Below are 15,224 nucleotides of genomic sequence, written 5' to 3'. Positions count from 1 at the left end.
CGCATAGTTGATGCTAATCTGAAGCAGTACATTGTATTGGATTTTGATAATCCATTTTGTAAGTTAGTGAGCCTTCTGTTTTGTGATTGAGCAGTGAGCTCTAGGCTGCTAGCCTTCTTGCATGTGCAGGCCCCTCATTGTAAGTAATATTTATTCATTGGCCAGTGAGTGAATATTGTGGGTCACCAATCCCACCAAGGTTTTTCCCACACCGGGTTTCCTCATTAAATATGTTGTGTTATGGTGTGTTCTCTATGTTGTCTCTGTTATTCTTATTTGCTACATTAATTCTTATTTACCAGTACACTGTTTTGGGATACAAAGTTCTTAATAAGTTTAAATATTCTGGAAACCCTTTAGACATTGATTCACCCCCCCTCTCAGTGTCTTTGGGACTATCATTGATTCTAATAATTATTTCACAAGATCAACATCATCATCATCATCATTTGACTTCATTCTAGTGTTGTGAGTTAGACTCTGCATATCCATAAATAGAGCTTTCTCACCATTATTCGTGATAGTGTCTCGATCTTCTTCTTCATCAAATGATCCACTATCTTCATTCACAAATAAACTCTTCTAATTATTGTTAAACTTCTTACTAAAATATTTTTTTATTCTTTTGACATTCATTATTAGAATCTTTATAGGGACAATTACCCATAAAATTTCCTATCTCGCCATAATTGAAACATTTGAAAGACAACATACCTATGTACTTACCAGAACCTCACTACAATCTTCTGACTAAGTTTGCTTCTTCCAATTTTGATTCATCATTAGAATGAAACTCGTATTCTTTCCTAGACACCTTGAAAGCAACCTCCTTCCTTTTGGATATTTCAATGTCAAATCTCATCTCAAAAGCAATAAGGGATCCTTGTGATTCTTTCATAGTCAACTTGTTTAGATCTTTATCTTCCTCCATTGCAGCTACCTTAGCATCAAATCTTGGTGGCAGAGATTTGAGTAGATTATTTACAATTACCAGTTGTTTCATCTCTTCACTAAGTCCTTTAATAAAGCAAACTATCTCATCAACCAGAGTAGAAATGTAGTGACATTTTCATCCTTCTTCATCCCTAGACCTTTAAACTGAGCTTTGGAAGTTTTAAGTTTATCTTCCTTGACCTTTTCATCTCCATAGATTGTATGCATTTTGACCCATACATCCTTAGTAGTTTTACAATGCATTACTTTCATATATTTAAAGTTGATTAAACCACAAATAATAGCATTCATGTCATTGGCATTATTCTCACAATATTTCTTACTAACTTGATCCCTTGGGGGATTGTCAAGAATCTCATATCCATCCAACATAGATTGCCAAACCTCAAAGCCTAAAGCCATCAAGTAGGATTCCATTCTTCCACTCCAAAAAGCATAATTGGATCCATAAAAAAGTGGAGCATGGTTTGAGGACTAAAATTCTTGAGCAACTAAGTTTGCCATCTTAGATCTCCCTCAAGCTTTTAAGATTTATCCAAGGAACCTTTTCTTTGATACCAATTGAAGGGCACACAATATACTGAGGGAGGGGGGGTTGAATCAGAATATCTATTTTCTACTCAAATTAAACATTAATTTCTATTAATAACCTCCAAATAATGACCATAAATCACCAAAACAACTTAACTCAAATTCCTCAATGATGCAGTAATTAAACAACTTAAACAACCCACATTCACACAAAGAACGTCATATATATGTGGAAACTCAAGAAGGGAAAAATGTAATAGTTTCTTGGATCTACTACCCAAATCCAACCTCACAAAATAATGAATCAAATACAATAATAGAGTAGGCACCAACCTACCAATGACACCAATCCGCTAATGTAATTTTCAGCACCAACCCACCATAAACCAATCTCATGTGCCCAAATCTAAGCATCAATTCATTAATTAGGAATTAAATCTTAACATATGAATGTTGTGAATTGAGGATCTTCAACTTCAACATAAAACTCGCATCTGATTTGATCAATATTTAGACACTCTCTTATTCAACATATTATATTCTGATAATGGTGCACATAGTTAGGATACTGCATTGAGCATCATTTTCTAATCAACATGATATAAACCAGTAGCCTTAGGAGTACACACATCAACAACATGAAAACTAATCTAAGATACCTATACATATGTTTTACAATTACAATTATATTCATAGGCCGGTCCAATACATAATTAACCATTTTCAAGTTGGCTATACAAAACCTTCTTCATCAAACATGTAATAGACCAATTCCAATTAGCCCGCATGCTACAAAAAATAAGGAACACACCACATGCTCCACAAGGTAGCTTAAATTGGTCCCAAATGTTATCCACATGCAATCTCCAATAGACACACATCCTACAACTCATCTGCAAGTTGACCTCATCAAACATTAGATCTGGCCCAAGAAGCTCATACACAATTCCACATAGGGGAACACATCTTGAGGATCCTATTAAGGATCTACTTGGTCTCAAAGAACATCCAACCTTAATCTCCTGCAACAAAAGCATCAAATAGTTGTTGCATCATTCTAGAACACACAGAGGTTTAGTCAACAACATAGGAACCAAACTGACAAAACAAACATTAAGATCCACTATGCCACAACTCTAGAAACTTTGTATATTGATAAAACATGTGTAAACATACCACAAGAAAAAACTCCTGAGCATGAGAAAATGAAAATCATAGAAAGTTACCAAACCAAGCTCACTATTTGGGTAATTGTAATGTGGAAAAATTAGGGTTTCCACCGTTAGATGTATGAAAACCACTAATTTACCATTACAATCAAAAGAGGGATGAATCCAATTAGATCCAATCCCAAATTAGGAATGATAGGGACTGAATACTGATTGGATTCAAGGGTGTGTGAATTGAATTGACCCTCTTTTGTGAGTTGAAATGCTAAATTAAGGTAAAATGCTAAAAAATGTAGGTAAAACTAAGAAAACAGTGAGCTGCAGATGAGATATTTTCGCATGCACTTGGATCTAAGCAATATAAGCCAAGTTGAATATGATCCCCCCAAAAGCTCCAAAATGTCAAGACCATGGTGGTGGGTGCCGTGGTCCTCCTACTTTTTCGCCAAAAAGGGTTGATTCATTTATGCAAATAAAGCTTACTCTAAAGATTGCACCTATGTGCCTATTTCCTGAACACATAATGAAGGGAAAATAGGTTGTAAATAGGGATTCACCTAAGTCAAACCTCAGTTTAGGAATTAACCTTGAATGAAATATTGCAAATACTAAAATAAAATGATGGAAGGATATACCTCAGATCTGCAATGACTGATAATGATGCTTTGTTTCTTGAATATAATCACATATGTTGTATGAAATGCCATGAACATGACAAAACCCTAATCACACACACATTCTTGCATAGGAAAGATGTAAATTTTCTCCATAACAGATAGATGAAGAATATGCAGCCTTGAAGACCTCTAGAAATGCTTGATGATGAATATTTCAATGCTTGAATACTTGAATGCTTGATTATAGTGCTCCCAATTTCTCCCTTATCATGAATGTATTCTTATGCAAATGAGAGGGGAATACCTCTTTATACACTTGTCCATCATTAATATGCTAATTTTCCAACATAGGCCGACATGAAGCAATATTTCCCGCTCAATTTTGAGATAGGGCAAAGGGGTTGAAATGGGCCCTAAATAGGAAGGACCCTGGTGTGGCACCATGGTCCTAGTGAGGACTAGGGTGCCACACCCTGGTCCTACCCCATATTTGGATTAGGGTTAAGAGTCCCAACAAGGTAAAATGTGAAAATGTGGTCATTATTGCATGGTACAATAATAAATGGGTCTTGATCAAGCATGAGGATGTGAACACTAAGGTGAGGGCTACAAATATGGTCAAAATTGCAAAGAGGTGCAATTTTAGTATGCTATATTTAGCCCCCACTTTAGTGGGAGTATGATCTTACACAAATACTCACGGTAAAGTAGAAGAAAGAGGAATGAAGAAGATGAGGAATGTGGAGCAAAATCACAAGGAGTATAAGACACCACTAATTTTGAGGAACCAAGTCCCTAATCTTAGGAGCTTAACTCACTCAAACATATGCAAGGGTACATAAAAACAAGAAAAAAACAAAAAGGGAAACAAAGGCAAAAGATACAAAGACACACAACAAAAGATAAAGACTAAAAACAAGACCTCAAGTCAACAAGCCGAAGAGATCTCGATATCAAAATGTCTCAACAACTAATATTATACTTGAAAAATGTCATCTCACGAACACAAGTGATCACATAAAAGAGAAAAGCATGTATCATCAATGAACTATCAATAGCAAAGCTACAAGTTCATGAGAGAGAGAGCATGAATACACACTAGATGTGTTTATTCGGGTGATCCATGAGAAGAATGATGAGAGGAGAGAACATAGACACCTCACCCCTAGATGTTTTCATCTAGGTGATCTATGTTGGGGAGGAGAGTAGGAATAGTATATCCCTATTCCGCAAGTTTCACTCATCCTCGTGCATGTGTGCAAGTGATGTATGGTTTCAAGTGTATAGCACCACATATAAGAGTTTATTTCCTCTATTTCGAGTGTGCTTCAACTTGTTTAAGACATGTAATGTAAATGCAAATTCAAAGAGGTGACTGTGTGTGCAAATGGCAAGGGGTAAATGTGTAAATTCCAAGGGCCGAATGTGCAACTTTGGGAACATCTCATTTAAGATTTTTTCTCTGGTTTCAAGAATGTGTAACCTCGATTGAAATGAATACATGCCTGGTTTTGAGGACATCTCGTGTAAGATTTTTTCTCTGGTTTCAGTGATGTGTACCCTCGTCTAATACATATATCGAATACTGTGTCTAGTTTTGAGCGTGAAGCATCTCATGTAAGAGCTTGTTTCCTCTAATTTTAGAATGAACACCCCACTTTAGACATGCAAAAATATAGTACAATATGGTATAAAGGGAGTGATATGGGTTCCCCCCCTCCCCCCTTCTTAAGATGTCAACATAGCCCTATGTTGATGTCTTAAAGAAGCTAGAAGTGAGGATACCAACCTTCAACACCAAGGAGATATCCCTTAAGTAACAATGTCAAAAATACAAGCTAAAGAGGAAATACTCTTATAAGCAAGGATAAGATAGTTGAAAAAGATATATCTTGCAACAAGTGTAAAGGTGATCCTTGGAGGAAAAGAGATCTTTTCTCAAAAGATGTCTACCTCCAAGAGGAGTTTCTTGAACAAATATATAATATTCTACCAAAAGAAGGGAAGGAGAACAAGAATGCATACCTTCCCTCTAATGCTAGGTGAAAGAGATTTTTGATGAAGGATAACACACTTTTGAACCAATGTGAGGGGGTGAGTTTATGATAGGTGTACATCACCAAGTGAAAAAGAGGTTGTATCCAAGGACTTACACCTCTTACATAAGAGACAATCCTTGATCAAAAAACAATTTCACACAAGTAAATGACACCAAATCATGAAACAAACAACACTCAACAAAGGAAAAGTAGATCCTTAGAGATGGAAAGAGAAAGAAATCATTTCCCCCCAAGTGTAAGGAGAATGAGAAGATTTACACAATGTCTAAAGAGAGATTGAATATAAGAAAATGCAGAATATACTTGCATGAATAAATATCAACACAAGAAATTACATTAGTATATGTAAAATGCAACTCTAAAGAAGAGGTAATCTTTAAAGAGAAAGAGAAAGAAAAGGAATAAAGATCACAAATTCCCCTAAGGAGGGATTTATCATAAGGTACATACCATTCCATGTAAGGAAGGATATAAACATATGAAAAATGCAAGCCACCAAAGGGAATTTTGATACTTTAGAGATCAAGAGAGAAAGGGGAAATGCCATCCTTTCCCCCCAAGCAAGAAGACAAGGATAGATTAGGGGGGAAGAATCACACATTTCCTTAGGAGAGATTATCCATAAGAGATGTATTGTTTCAAACAAAAAACAATTCCTAACAAGGGACACACATGCATCCACATGAAGGATAACTCTGTGCAAGAAAGGACTTCAAGTGATGAAGAATGCAATCTCTAAAGGAAATAGTGAAACTTTAAAGATAAGAGATAGGATAGAGGAGAATCGTGTTGCTACCCCTAGATATTTGAATTGAAAAAGAACCACCTCTAATGAAAAAGAGCACCCAATTAAGTTAACTACTTGTGTCATAGGGTGAGGAGAAACATGAGGGTGAAAGGAGTGCTAAGGCACTACCTTTTCACCTAGAAAGAGTGCAAGATTTGTTCAAAGACATATACGAGCATGATCGTATTGTTCTTGAACAAATTCCTTAAATTCTTTACAATTTCCAAGAGAATGAGAACCACCATGATGAAAAAGACAATTTCCACTTCCTTCTTTTTGCTTAGTGCTAAACTTCACAAAAGGAAAAACAACATTCTTGTCATACTTCAATTTCCAAAAGATTCTAGTTGCCAATTTTTCTTGATCATCAATAGTTATAGGCTTATTCTTTTTAGATTGAGGACAAGAGTTATTATTACTAGAAGAAGGATTGCCATCAATTATTTTAAATTTGTCACTATCAATAAGTTCTTTTATTAAATTTTAAAAATCAGGACAATCATTAGCATGATGGTTGTGAGTTTGATGAAATGAACAAAAAGGAGTTTTTTGAAGAAGAAGCACTTTTATGGGAATGAATGTCTTGTTGTCTTGCAAGATGATCTTTGAAATCTTGAATCCTAAGGAGGTCATCCATAGGAGATTTATTATCATGTACTAGGCCTTTTGTACTAATTTGTGAAGGAGAGTTTATAGGGACTTGAATTCCTTGTTCAAATTTTCCATGTCCTTGTCCTCTAAAACCTTGTTTTGATATTACATTAAAGCCCCTCCAATAAGAATTTTTTAATTGATAAGGTGGAGAAACATTGTAATAAATTTCTTTGAAGTTTGTAGTGTAAGGATGTTTAGAAGGAATGGAAGGATTAGTCGATGAAGAAGGAATGTCTTGTGGAGGAGGATTTTCCTTTCTTTCATCATGCACATCCTCTTTGGTAGATTGGGAAGGAAGATCCTTATCATCCAAGGCCTCATCTTTGCTTAATGTTATGTGGGAAAAGAGATAATGAATGAAATGCATAACATCATCTTCTCTACAAATGTTTTGATGATTAAGATCTAGGCTCTAGGAGAATAAGGAGGATCTAGAGAGATGGAAACACCATTATTTTGATTTTGCCCCCCTTGCGCAAGGGTATGTGTATGGGAAGAAGATGGTTCCATGTTGCTCGTCAATACTTGCTCTTCCTTAGAGAGGTCTTTGATAGGAGAATTATCTCTTTCTTCATTCACATTAGATACCCTAGGAGATGTACAAGTATTAGATTTTCCATTAACGTCTCTAGGATTGGGATCTACAAAAGCTTTGAGCTGATCTATATATGAAAGGCATCTTCCTAAAAACATCACCATAAAACAACATACATGATATATGAAAGCTTTGAGATCTAATTGATGAAAAGGAAGCAACTTGGAAATTCTTAAAACACAATATGTCCAAGTGCTAGGAATGAAAAGAAGTAACTTGAAGTGAAAGGAGCCATTGTTAAACACATGATTATAATAAATGTATGTAAAAAGAAATGTAATCATATGTGAAATAGAAAATAAATCAAATCCATTAATTGCCATTATGAATATTTAAGTTTAGATCCAAGCAATTTAATCAAAATAAATTAAGATTTTATAAATAAAACCTCTTAATTTATGTAAATTCATTCACAAAGTTGATTTTTTTTTTTTTTGAAAATGAGAATTTGAAATTTGTAACTTGCAAAATAATTGAATAATGCCAAATTTTAGAAAAAATGATTACTCTTAAATAAGCAAATTGATTTTTGATATTTGAAAAATTAGAGAATAATTGTGAAAAATTATGCAACCCACAAATAAATTTAAATTTAAAAAATTAGGGCCTTGTGAAAATAACCTCTTAATTTTAAAATTTAAATTTAGGTCTAAGGTTGAAAATTGAAAATTGAAATAATTAATGCAGAGTTGGGAATTGCATAAGGTTAATTTAAATTTAAAAATTAGGTCTTTTTAATTAACCATTTAATTTTAAAATTTGATCCAAGATTTGATTTAAGGCGGCTCTAAAATGATAAACTCAAAATTTAAACAACCCACAAACTTAATTTAAAAAAAAAATTAAATTAGGGTTTTTGAAATTAACCACTTAATTTTATAATTTGAATTTGGAATTAAATTTGCAAGTGAAAATTTGAATTTTGAAATTGAAAAGGACATGGATCTGAAATAATTAATCCAAATTAAACATTTCACAACCTTAATTTTAAATTTTAAAATTAGGGTTTTAGTGAAATTAACTTCTAAATTTTTAAAATTTTCAAGGAAATTAAACTTTTAAATGAAAAATTGAATTGTAAATTGCAACACCCAGATCTGAGAACATAAATCATAATTAAGGGTGTAAAGAGTCAGGTTCACCAAAATGTAATGTGGAAAAATTAGGGTTTCCACCATTAGATATATGAAAACCACTAATTTACCATTACATTCAAAAGGGGGATGAATCCAATAGATCCAATCCCAAATTAGGAATGATAGGGATTGAATATTGATTGGATTCAAGGGTGTGTGAATTAAATTGACTTTCTTTTGTGAGTTGAAATGTTGAATCAAGGTAAAATGTTGAAAAATGTAGGTAAAACTGAGAAAACAGTGAGCTACAGATGTGGGATTTTCGCATGCACTTGGATCTGAGCAATATAAGCCAAGTCGAATCTAATCCTTGAAAAAGCTCCAAAAATGTCAAGACCATGGTGGTGGGCTCCCCAGTCCTACTTTTTCGTATGCTGAAAAGGGTTGATTTGTCTCTACTTGTTTTCTGCACACATAAAGAAGGGGAAATAGGTTGGAAATAGGGATTTGCATACGTCAAAACCCTGTTTAGGAATTAACCTTGAATGAAATATTACAAATACTGAAATAAAACGATGGAAGGATATACCTCAGATCTACAATGACTGATAATGATGCTTTGTTTCTTGAGTATAATCACATATGTTGTATGAAAGGGCATGAACATGACAAAACCCTAATCACACACATATACTTGCATAGGAATGATTTAAAGTTGCTCCACAATAGATAGATGAAGAATATGCAGCCTTGAAGACCTCTAGAAATGCTTGATGACGAATACTTCAATGCTTGAATACTTGATTGCTTGATTGTAGCGCTCCCAATTTTGCCCTCATCATGAATGTCTTGTTATGCAAATGAGAGAGAAAGACCTCTTTATATACTTGTCCATTGTCAATTATGCTAATTTTTCGACATAGGTCGACATGAAGCAAGATTTCCTGCTCAATTTTGAGATAGAGCAAAGGGATTGAAATGGGCCCTAAATAGGGAGGACCATGGTGTTGTGCCATGGTCCTAGTGAGAACCAAGGCACCACGCCCTGGTCCTACCCCATACTTGGGCCAGTGTTAAGGGTTCCAGCAAGGTGAAATGTGAAAATATGGCCATTGTTGCATGGTACAAGCATAAATGAATCTTGATCAAGCATAAAGATGTGAACACTAAAGTGAGGGCCCCAAATGCAATCAAAATTGCAAAGAGATATTCTACAGTAACATACCTCAATAGTAAAGTAACATACCTCAATAGTAACATACCTCAATAACTCTGGAAAAGACTTTTGGAACACCTCCATCAACATGAATAAATGTACGTTGGAAAAGACTTTTGGAACACCTCCACCAATGAAAGCCGTGGATCTCACACAGAAACCCTTTAGGTCTCGCACCAGTCCAATTGCAGATATAGGAACAGGACAAATATAAAAAACGCCGGCTTTATCTTGAGCTACCAAATAAGTTCCATTAAAAGCATCTTCTTACATTCACAGCTAGCACTTTTTGATTTTACCAAGCCTTCAAATGTTGATTGTTTGGCCCACTACAAAATCTTAATAATAAACAATTCACAGCTGTGTACTTATAAGCCTGTCATAAGTCTTCTGGTGTTTGTGTTCACACTAATGAATACCTTGATCATGTTCTATGTATGCCGGGGCCCCTGGAGGAGGGTTAAATTGTTTTCTTTACGCCGCAGGTTCTATGGAAGGGGGCTTGCTAAATTTTTTATACTTATCTACTTAAACTATACTAGTAGGTTCTATGGAGGGGCTTCCAAAATTTTCATGTATATCTTTCTTTCTTTTTTGACAATGTCAGGTATAATGAAGAGGGGCTTGCTAAATTGTCATATTCTTCTGGTTTCCTTAAAAATTTCGGTGACGAGGGGCTTCATGTAGGTTTCTTAAAGGCAAAGTTGGGTTTGCATTATTTGCACAGAAAATAGTCTGTGAAGAAGGGCCTGCTAAATTTTCTCTATTTATCTCTCCTTATTCCTCTGGTTTCCTAAAAAAATCTGTAAGAGGGGCTTCCTTTAGGTTTCTTAAAGGCAAAGTTGGGTTTGCATTATTTACACAGAAAATTGTCTGTGAAGAAGGGCCTGCCAAATTTTCTCTATCTCTCTCTCCTCATTCCTCTGGTTTCCTAAATTTTCTCTATTTATTGCTCTTTATTCCTCTAGGTTTCTAAGGCCAAAAATAAGGTTTGCATTGTTTGCAGTTTGCAGTTTGCACTACAAATTATCTGTAGAGAGCAAGGGTAAGAGATATAGATAATTTGTTTGCACTACAAATCACTTCAGCAGGATTAAAGTAATGTCACAGACAACTCGTTTCCGACTTACTGGCATTGACAACTTTTCAAAGCAAAAAGCAAAGGTTGAGAAACTGAAGGAAAGCATGTCAGGGATTGCTGATGTTAATTTGGGCGAAGATAGATGGGTTACATTCGTGCATGATCCCAGTACAGCTGATGCACAAAACATAAGTAAATAGACTTCATTCATCATTCTATCTCCTCTTCTGTTCTATTTTTCTTTTTCTTTCGTATCTCATGTCCTAGTCTTTCGTCACCAGTAGATTAAATTAGTGATTCTTAAGATTTCATTTTGGTAGGTATAATTTGGGGTTTCTCTTGAGATTTCATTTTGGTAGATAGATATAATTTGGGGTTATTTGGTACGTATAATTTGGGGTTTCTCTTGAGATTTCATTTTGGTAGATAGATATAATTTGGGGTTTGTCAGCTGTAAGGATGAAGATGGGAGTTTTCTGTTTTTTTTTTTATATATGGGTTTTTTCAATCAATAAAAAATAAGGTTTTTTAAAAGATTTAAGAGGATTCAGGTTTTGATAGTGCATAAAAATGATTTAAGTGTTTTAGAATTTGATTGATCTAAAATGGGTCATCAAAAGATTTGGAATTTGGGTTTTAATGATAGACATGAATTTCTTGCAGTTCATGAAAATGATTTACATGTTTGTGATATATAAGATTATTGAGTATGATCTAAAATGACTGTTCAAAAGATTTGGGATTTTGGTTTTGATGTTAATACAGTTCATGGAGATGATTTACATGTTTTGAATTTAATTGTGTAAATTTTTATCATGTTCAGATCTTACTGAGTGTGATTTAAAATGGGTCTTTAAAATATTTGTGATTTGGATTTTGATTGTAGGTACAACCCATGAAAATGATTCTAAGTATTCTTGAATTTAATTGCTTTGCATCAATATTTTGGATCAAACTTGGTGATCTAAAATGCACACTATTTTAGATTCTAAGTTTGTTCCAATATGCATTTTTAGAATAGATATACTATTTTACAGTTTTTTTTAATTTAATTAAATTTTTTCATGAATATTTTTTAAAAATTTAATTAAATTTTTTCCATCAGTATTTGAGATGACAATCAGTGATTTAAAACTCACAAATGATCCAACGGAAGCTTCAGAATTCTTCAAAAGAATTACGAAAAAAAGCTTTGTTTTAATAAATATAACTTTGGGGGTTTTCCAGTATAAGAAATCAGGTAACCTTGTACCTTTTCTGGCAATAATTCCACAGCAAATGATGATATAATTTCTTTGTTTATGTTGGTGATTTATGATAAACAGGAAAACGTCTCGAAGCTATGAATTTGCGTCCCATTGAGACTCGAATTATAAACAACTGATGATTAAGGGTAAGCAATTTATTCCTGTATATTTTCTTTCTTCTCTTATTAAATGGTCCTCGTGATAAGAGCTGGGGTGTTTAAAGATACTAAAAAGAACTGTCATCCTCTGAACCGATACCTTAACACGGTTAATCCCCCTCTATATTGCTGTTTAACCATATTTCTATGAAGACATTTCTGTTTGTATATAATGATTATAATATGAGTTCCTCATGTTTCTTGATTACATGAATCTTCCTGTTTCTGATATTTTAGAATTCCTCTGTTTATATTGAATGGTTATTTTACAGAGTCCCCTGTTTCGGTTTAATGATTACTTCATGATGAGTTTTAAGATCAAGTCTGGCATGGTACTAATATGATAAGGAAAGAGCTTTTGGATTTGATTGTGTAAGATTTTTAACATCAATATTTCGGATCACATTTCGTGATCCATCATCTTCTTGCATTCTCATTTATTCTGATGATGGATCATGGAATGTGATCCGAAACGTTGATGTTAAAAATCTTACACAATCAAATTCAGAAACTCTTTCCTTATTGTAATGGATTATAGAAATTTGATAAAATTGAATGATACTAATTTGTTTAGTTTTTGATATGCCAGAGTGCTCCATATACTTTGGATCCTTTATATGTACGCAATGTGCAGTAAGGGCTTTTTATAGATTGGCTAATTCTAATTCTAATGGTAGATTTGCGCAGTCTAATACTTCCTCTTTAGTGATATTTACATGAAGTCAGCCATTTTTATTTAATGATTATGCTTATGAATTTCTGATTGTTTGGGGTTAATGAAGTCCTCTGTTATGGTTTAATGAGCTTAATGAGCTTCAGAGCCAGGCCCAAGTATTATATGGTACTCTTATGTTTAGTTTCTGGTGCACAGGGCCATTCCATAGGACCTAGAATCTTTTGTGTACTAAGGCCCTCTTCCAGATCTGGCTGGTTCTAAATTAATGGTAGATCTGAGCATATTTGCTATCTGGGACTTTCTGTTTAATGATACTTCTCTGTAGTCATCTCATATATTTAATCACTATAAGTGCTCATGTTTCTTAATTCTTTTGAATTCACGTTTCTAATTGTTTTGAGATTCTCTTATGAAATTTTCTGTTTCTGGTTGTTTTAGGATTCCTCAGTTTCCATCGAATTATAATTTTAATGAAATCCCCTGTTTCATTTAATCATTACATTCTGATGAGCTTCAAGGACGAGCCCAATTTTTTTTTTTTTTTTTCCTTTTTCTGTTTTTCTTTTTTCTAAAAATGGCCTTTGGTCTTGTACAGAACTGGTTGATCAGATTTGAGTATTGTTTCTTTGTCATTTTGTAATCTCACTAAATTAATAATTTTGTGTGCATTGTGCAGGATCAATGATGGATATGGATATTCTTTTAAATATAAAATTATCATATGTAATAAATGGTAAAATATAAAAAATGATTTAGTAATTGAGCATGTTTTAATAGTTGTTATAGCATTTGTTGATTTAACGTCAATATTTTTAACAATATTGTATCAATAATTGACTTCAAAATTATTAATGTTGATGATGAGCATGCATAATTGAATGAAATGTATTTCTGAGATCTAAAAAACAACAAATTATATGATGTTACTTAATGCATCCGTCTAATTATTTTAGTTCTTTTTAAACATCTCAAAGAAAAACATGTAGATTCCGTTAATTATAAGTAACCTACTTTACCAAATAGATTAGTGAGAAAATTTAAAATGATTTAAATTTTTTACATAAAAGTAAGATAATCATCTACTAATCCTTCTTCCTTAATTTCTTCTATTATTACTATATAATTTATATTGAAATATTGAAAAATGTGAAGAATCTTTTTAGATATAACATGGATGAAAGAATCAACTTGATAATTGCATTTTTTAATTAATTATGCAATAAAAAATTGCTGATTTAGTATTTGTGTTGGACGGCATGTTATTTCCAGGAGATTTGTTTTGGCCCAGAAAAGTACAAACTCTTTTTTCACCTTTACGAGAGTGACGTTTTTACTATAGATGGCCCGGACAAATCTTTTATGTCTTGTATGCGTTGTTTTTGTCATTTTAATGACTACGGAATGATTTGGCCTTCTGACCGACGTGACAGATGTTCGAAGAATCTATTGATAATCAGATCAGTGGTGCTCAAGTGTTGGAAACAATTGAAGTGTACTTGATAGTAATGATCTAATAAGGAAAGGACTGTGTGTATGTGTATGTGTGTTTTTTTTTGGGATTTTATCATTTTGTGATTTGACTTTGAAGAGTATTTATATGTATGTTATGGATAGGTGTTCTATTGTAGTGGGAGTCTTATTGAGTAGTATCCTTTGTTGTCTTGAGTAGGATAAGTGTTTGCTTCCAAAGTCTTTGTTACAATCGTTGTGCTTATACCAGTAGAATCAGTTCATCTATGGGCTATTTTAGGTCCTTATGAGTTTCAAAGTACTCCGAGTTAATAGCCACACTGTGTTCATTCTATTATGATTGTCTGATTGTCTAATTTTCCCAAAACAGTTTGTAAACTTCTGATTATGCAACTAAAAACTGATTTGTGCAACTGCTTTTGAATTTACACATCTCCTTATGGTCTAATATGGAAGCTCAAGTCTTAGGCTAAAACCTCTTTGACTAAGAAATAAGGACTGAGGGGTAGCCATTCCGCTAAATTTGCCTGTGACACAATCCCAAACCTCATCCCTTATGATGTGGGAGCCTTGCACTTAGCAAGACTTGATCCTTGGTGGGCTCATTAAGATCATGTTATATTTGATTTCAATAAATATATAAATACAGTCAAATTGTTAGATGGTTAATACAAACAAAAAACTCGGTGGTGTGTTAAGTCAATTCCTCCTTTCATTACCCAAAGTCAACAATTCGCTTCTTAGTGTTATTACAAAAAGAACAAATTACAAGATGGGTAACTTGAAAGTTTGAATATTTTAATATAGAAATAATTATCACATAAAAGTTGGAGTTACAAAAATAAATAAAAAAATTGAAAATGAAAAATAACGTTTAACCTAAATAATTAAGTACAATATGTTTGCATTAATCAATAGTAGTCAGGAGTGGGA

At 33.4% G+C, this 15,224-nt stretch overlaps 1 long non-coding RNA gene across 1 annotated transcript; it reads left to right on the top strand.

The window, feature by feature from the left end:
• The first annotated feature begins 10,114 nt into the window (after positions 1–10,114).
• LOC131857137 (uncharacterized) lies at positions 10,115–13,606 on the top strand. The gene is made up of 3 exons (XR_009358566.1): positions 10,115–10,932; positions 12,066–12,133; positions 13,498–13,606. It is a non-coding gene; the product is annotated as an uncharacterized LOC131857137 (long non-coding RNA).
• Positions 13,607–15,224: the final 1,618 nt, after the last annotated feature.

This window comes from Cryptomeria japonica, chromosome 7 (assembly GCF_030272615.1).
Source record: "Cryptomeria japonica chromosome 7, Sugi_1.0, whole genome shotgun sequence".
In the NCBI taxonomy this organism is placed as follows: Eukaryota; Viridiplantae; Streptophyta; class Pinopsida; order Cupressales; family Cupressaceae; genus Cryptomeria; species Cryptomeria japonica.
This window is presented reverse-complemented; position numbering and strand designations above follow the sequence as displayed.